The 6,441-nt window shown below is 36.7% G+C and overlaps 1 long non-coding RNA gene across 1 annotated transcript; it reads left to right on the top strand.

Moving 5' to 3' along the window:
* The first annotated feature begins 2,391 nt into the window (after positions 1–2,391).
* On the top strand, positions 2,392–3,769 carry LOC118516973. The gene is made up of 2 exons (XR_004908211.1): positions 2,392–2,860; positions 2,967–3,769. It is a non-coding gene; the product is annotated as an uncharacterized LOC118516973 (long non-coding RNA).
* The last annotated feature ends 2,672 nt before the right edge of the window (positions 3,770–6,441 follow it).

Below are 6,441 nucleotides of genomic sequence, written 5' to 3' on the forward strand. Positions count from 1 at the left end.
CGTTTGTTAAACATCAAATCTGACACTCTGATGATCTCAGACTCTGATGGAAGTCTGATATCAAAAACTGATTTAATTTCCTTTGAAATTCAGTATTTTGAATCATGTAACTAATAATTGAATCTTTCACCGTTCTCATCGCTCTGTCCACTTATCCATTAGATTGTGGGGGGCAAGGTGGTGATTTGCTGACCTTAGTACCTTTTGAATGTTAAAATGATTTTTACTTCCCTGAGTTGAAAAGAGGCCCATTGTCTAACACTTTTTCTCGTGGCATTCTCAAACATGTGAAAAATGTATCTTGCTCTTGGATAACACGCTCTGCCCTGATACTTGTCATGATGTTAGCTTCTGTAAACAACGCTAAATTTAACTTTACTTTGTTTCGGAAGTACTAATAGACCGAAGGCAGAAGTCCGACACAAACAACGATCTTGTCCGGTCGGCAGGCGGTTTATGAATGCCCAGCCGCGGGGACATTTTGTATTTATTTCCACTTGACATATTTAAATCAAGATATATGCAGATATATACAAACATAAGGTACTTAAAACTATGGGAGCCTACACTTGTATGAATTTCGTCAACTATCACTTGTGAGCTATTCTCGAAGTAACAAAAATCTATGAGTATTCGCTCAAATGGACTTAAATTTTCTTGCCATTTAGTTGCGAATGTTTCTTTCACTATAATCTGTCTGGATGACAGATTGGAAAAAATAATGACGTAATAGAAATCCTGATCCATATTCTTCCATCATGGTTAGCTACTTGCTGCCATTTTCATCCTCTTCGCCAGCGTGGCGTAGTTTTCTCTTTCAGTTTGTATGGTACTATCACTCTATCATGGAAAAGCAGCATTCCGTTTTCGATTCCCAAATAACTCTTAAGCTTAGCGTAATCTTTAAATTGACTACACATTTTGTGACCATCCGTATTTTACGTTCTTATAAACTTGTTGCATTGTCATATCGTTTTTCTGACACTTCCTTACCATTTTAATGTCTATGTGTGAGAAGTACTGCTTCTGTGATTTTCTTTAACGCGCACACGTTCCGTTAGGATGCGGATTTCAATCTGAACTTTATTCCTTGATCCTTACTAGCTAACCTTACTTTTATACTTCTTGCACTACGACTTACATAACGTCTTCTACACACTACTATTACTATTAAACATAAAGCCATTCTTTCGCGCGTTCTCTTCCAGTTCGGACCGAACAGAAACCTTCCGTCTCCTAAACATACGCCATAAGTCCTTCCGAAAGCCTTCCGTGGATGTAAATCCGTTGTGATAACCGTCCGCCATCAGCGGTTTACATTCGATGAACATGGTTCCGGTTCATTTTATGAGCAGGGTTCATTCAAAATGTAATCAAACAGAATCCAAACATAAACAAGTTATCCTCGAAATAGTTTGGAATTTCGTAAATCTTTTCCAGGAAGTTTCGTTAACGAATATATTTACCAAAAAATTTACGAAAACAGGGGAACCAGATAACTTGGGAAATGGTGCTGTTTGCTGTGTGAAATCGACAGAAATTCACCTTCTGAATACATACACCTTGTTCTAAATACATACACCTTGTTCTAAATACATACACCTTGCTCTAGATACATACACCTTGCTCTAGATACATACACCTTGGTTGTGCCTGGGCAGTGTTATGTCACTATAGCAGTGTCGAGGTGTCATCCGGTGCGCGTGGCACTTTGTGCAAAGTGCGCTTTGGTTTTATTTGGGTTAAAAAGGGCGTAAAATTGTGCTCGATCCACCAGATATTATGCACAATGGAGGTAAAATGGCAAGTTTTACAGTACAAAAGTGAAAACGGCTCCAAAATCGGTGAAATAACGTGTATATAAGTGGCCCATGGTTCCAGCACATAAGTGCGGTAAACAGACTCAGATGGACACAGTTTTCCCGGTGATAGTGAACCGATCGGAGCGCGGTTTGTGTTTCAGTTAAGTGATAAATGGCCAATAAAGTGGTTTCAGTGAAGAAACGGTGCATTTCCGCTGCTTTAAGGACGAAATGTAGCGCGTGTAGGCCACACCACCAACAACAACAACAACAACAAGCCGTCAAAGTTGGTTGGCAAATAATTTCCCGGGTTTGGAAGTGAGTGAAAACGGTCGATAAGGTGACCAAAATGTGCGAAAGCTACGTGGTCCAAAAAGTGCATCAGTGGTGGGGGTGATGCAGTGTCGGGTGTGTGTTTTTGCGGCCAATTTCGCACGGATCTGTCCGGAAGCGGTCCTTTCCGGTGTGGTAGTGTGCAATCAATTGATCGAACCCAAAAAACCGCAGTGAAAAACGTCTTAAGGGGGCTAATTAAGTGATCAAACGGAGGTGGCAGAAGTGTGACAGTAGTGTGACAGCACCACCAAGGTGTATATATTTAGAAGGTGAATTTTTGTCGATTTGGCAGGTAGACATTTTGGATTTTGGCCGGTCGAGAAACTTCAAAGTTTGTTTACTTAATCATATGGTTTGGGACTACCAAAATAAACAAACATAAAGCATCGTTTTTCGGTTCAGTAAACCAAGTTTCTACATTTATCATCGTCGTTGCACATAGCACTGAAGATAAACAGTTCCTTTACCAGCTCTAAAAAGAAATTTGCGTGACGTTGTTTTCTTCATACAGCTACCAAAGGCCTATCGGACGTATCGAATTACGGCATACCACTCGATAAAATTACACTGGTAGATTAAGTGAAGCTGTTCGATTCTCGTGCTAAGTACCATAAATTACAAGGAATAGGATAGAATTGTGCCGCATCCACCTCGAAACCCTTATCTTTCGTACCCGTCAGGCGTATAATGCTTCACTGGATAGCATTAGCAATTATGCGTAGGTAAGTATTTTATGCATTCGTTGTCCAGTAGATTGTATGGATGCTTCCTCTATTCTTCATTCATCTGTGGTTTCAACGAACGACTAATTCGATTCTCTGCCATCAGATTGTTCGGAAAGTTTCACTATGATTTGAAAGCACCAGCACCACCAGTGCGTGGACCGTAAAGTATCAGTATCATGATGTGCTGCCTCCACTGGATCCAGGTAAGGACTCCATCGATCATCGGTGTAAGAACGTTTATATTGAATGATACTGTAAACTGTTTACGGGGCATTCAATATTTAAGGCAAGAGGGAAAATTTGTAATTTTTATTCGTGAACAACACAACCCAACGTGTGCAGGTGCCAACCGTTTACAATAAGTCTATTTTAAAGCTGTATTTGCTGTTCATTATTTTTATTTAACGATTCAATGAAACGGAACAACTTTACTCAGCGTTTAAACGCTTTCTTTCAAAACGACGAATATATATGAATACACATTTCATTCAGTGTTATATGGACAGCGATAAACGAACAACGTCGACGTTGTAGCCAGGACGGTAAAATTTGCCATTAACAGAATCATCACATACTTAAGACATTTTTTGAAGGTGATTGAAAAGAAAGAACTTTCACTTCGATGTCCAGGGAGTCAAAGTGCTCAGCAAAAATAAGTAAGGATATTGTTAATGTATCTAGTGATTAAAACTACTTCTACAAAACCATCGTTATTTCATTTGCGGACTAAACATAGCTTAGAAGTTACGAATGAACTAGTTGATTGAGATATGTAGAGACCGGCTCTTATTGCTCTCTGCTTTAGTATATAGGAAAACTTGTTTGTAAACTTATGTTAATATTTATAATTTGGCTTCATTAAAGTTGATCACATTGTGTTCATTACTCTTGTTACTGCACATTGTATCTTACTACTAGTTTCTACTACTTGCCCACTCTTTCGAACAAGTTTATCCGAAATGGACACGTAGCCGAAAGAAAGAAACTCAGTAAACCGCTGCAATCTTCGAACCGTGGCGGCTTCCGAGTTCGACTCCGCCTGATACAGTTAACGAGTTCGCTATACTCTTCTACGCCTTGTGCCAACCGAGTCGCGGACGAACCTTGAAGGTGGGGCATGAGTCCGGCATCTGCTTCATGTTCATTAACCATCCTTTCGGCTTTCGGTCTCAGGATATCTACACCATCAAACAGCTCAGCAAATTAGTTTATCGATGTTTTAATACGTTATGTGTCCCGTGCTTTCCCCTGTAACCAGTAATAAAATAATTTAATCAACCGTTTTGAATAGAATGACAAAAAATTAAGAGATCGATTATTAAAACATTTTTCATTTCAAAGAACGAAATAAAAAGCAACAAAACTGTGTTTTATTATCACATTACTAATGCTTTTCCTCATGTTAACATGAGTGGTTTTTTAAGTTTGATAAAATGAAAGTGAAAAAAATATATGGAGTACGATTCAACATTTAACGAAATTGTGAGATCACTCGATTGTACAAGTTGTTAGCTTTCTTGGGCTTTTAAAAATCAGAAAACAACAAATATTCTTTGGGTTTGACCAGTAGTGAGGGAAGATATATTATTGCAAATTGTAAGTCGTCTGTATCATAAAAAGCATCAATGTCGTTACTGGAAAAATAGTAGCACATAACTACAAATCCTTGTTTTGTGAATCCTACGATAACATGGAAAAATGTTATGTTCCGACGTGTACAATATTACATAGTACTTCGAAACTGGCTTTATATGGTCGATGTTGGTTGCATAATAAAAAAAAATCTAAAATGGATTTACTTTCTATTTATAAATTGTATTAAGACCGATATAACACCATTATTCAAACGTACAAAAAATAGATTACGCCACAAGAAAGAACGAAAAACTGAAAAGCTGCTCAGCTATTATCTACAAGCACTAGTACCTTGAAGAATTAGAAACATTTTCAAAACGGGTGGATATTTGGTTTAGTATTTCTTTTTAAACATATAGATCATTATAAATCATTCCCAAGAAATGAAAATCAAAAATTGCCTCGATTGAAATGTACGTGTCAGTGGTGAACATGTAAGTAATGCAGAAAAAGCTATGCAAATATTTAAGAAATTAATTCTTATGCACATATCATAACTGTGAGCGCTTTGCGAATGAAGGAAAAACAAACATGGCTTTGATTACATGTCGACAAACTAGGGGAGCCCAGTAAAGATTGGCTACTCATTGTTTTAGCTGTACTACGCATTATTGAATTACAGTATAACCATGATATCTTGGAGATATTTTTTTCTCACAGCCATTGCAAAATAAGGGGTGTTTCTGACCAATCATCTGAATCTGCATTCAACGAGTTTGTTTGACTCTCAGAGTTCATCAGCTATTATTTTTTCTTCTACAGACATCAGACACTCTCAGTCAGATGTAAGACAGATGTTTGAGTATAACCATGTTCCACTGGAGGTGTCAATCCAAGCGACTGTATTAATACCTTGAGTAGCAGTAGCCACACGCAGAAAAAAAAACAAGAAAAAGATGGATGGAAATTCTTTTAAGGTTACATTGTAAATATTTTAGTTTCAAATTCCCTACATCAGTAAGGATCTCGTACGATCAACTGCAGGTCATACATATTGTCAACCTCAAACCCTTGTCGGACATTTACCGGTAGGAGGTTTATTTGAGTCCTTAAATGGATTTTTAAAAAAGGGATTGAGAATGAAACAGATTTTATCTATATCCCGATGAAACCTTACTTAAAAAAAGTGGAATTGTGGCTCCTGCTTAACACATTCAGAACTAACCACCTGAATCATCCTTCGATTCTTATATAATTCTTTGCAAAACCTCGTGTAATTGCAGGAATGAGATATTTTAACTTGAGAAAAACGAGCTTAAAAACTGCAAAAAATACCAAAGAATTATTAAATACTAATCTAAAAAAAAATAAAAAAAATTCATTTTTCCGGAATTCTCACATTTAAAGAGGTAATTTATAATTATGTGCCATACGACACGAACGATTTAAAGATTATTGACATCACAAGTTTGTTTGATACCAGGTAATCTTATTATATTTTCGTCACTTTATGTGATGATCAGCATTTGGAATTTGCTATTGAAACCATGTAGACCAAGTTGCTTTATAACAAAATATAAAATGAAGTAGTCCTAAATAAAATAAGTCTTGGGGAAAACACCGGGCCTCGGTTTCAAATAGCCCAAAAAACTTGGTATGAAATGAAAACGAATCATCCCAAATATAACCGAAATTTTCGGCACCTGTTAGCTGATTACAGCACAATCCAATTAAAAATCAATTAATATCATCGAAAATTGAAATTCTGAACATGTGAAACACTAATTTCTGACAATAATAATAAAATAAGGCATGTCAATATATCTTCAAGCTTACTGTAATTACATTTCCATTTAACACCTAAAGATAATCTATCTTTCAATAATGTCGATTAAAATCACATATTAGGAATGACTAAGATTGAATGAGTCTTTCAAGACATCTATATTAAAATTTAGTAAAACAACTGGAAAACCGTTTTGGACATTCCAAATTTTGCTTCC

This window comes from Anopheles stephensi, unplaced genomic scaffold (assembly GCF_013141755.1).
Source record: "Anopheles stephensi strain Indian unplaced genomic scaffold, UCI_ANSTEP_V1.0 ucontig423, whole genome shotgun sequence".
NCBI classification, from domain to species: domain Eukaryota; kingdom Metazoa; phylum Arthropoda; class Insecta; order Diptera; family Culicidae; genus Anopheles; species Anopheles stephensi.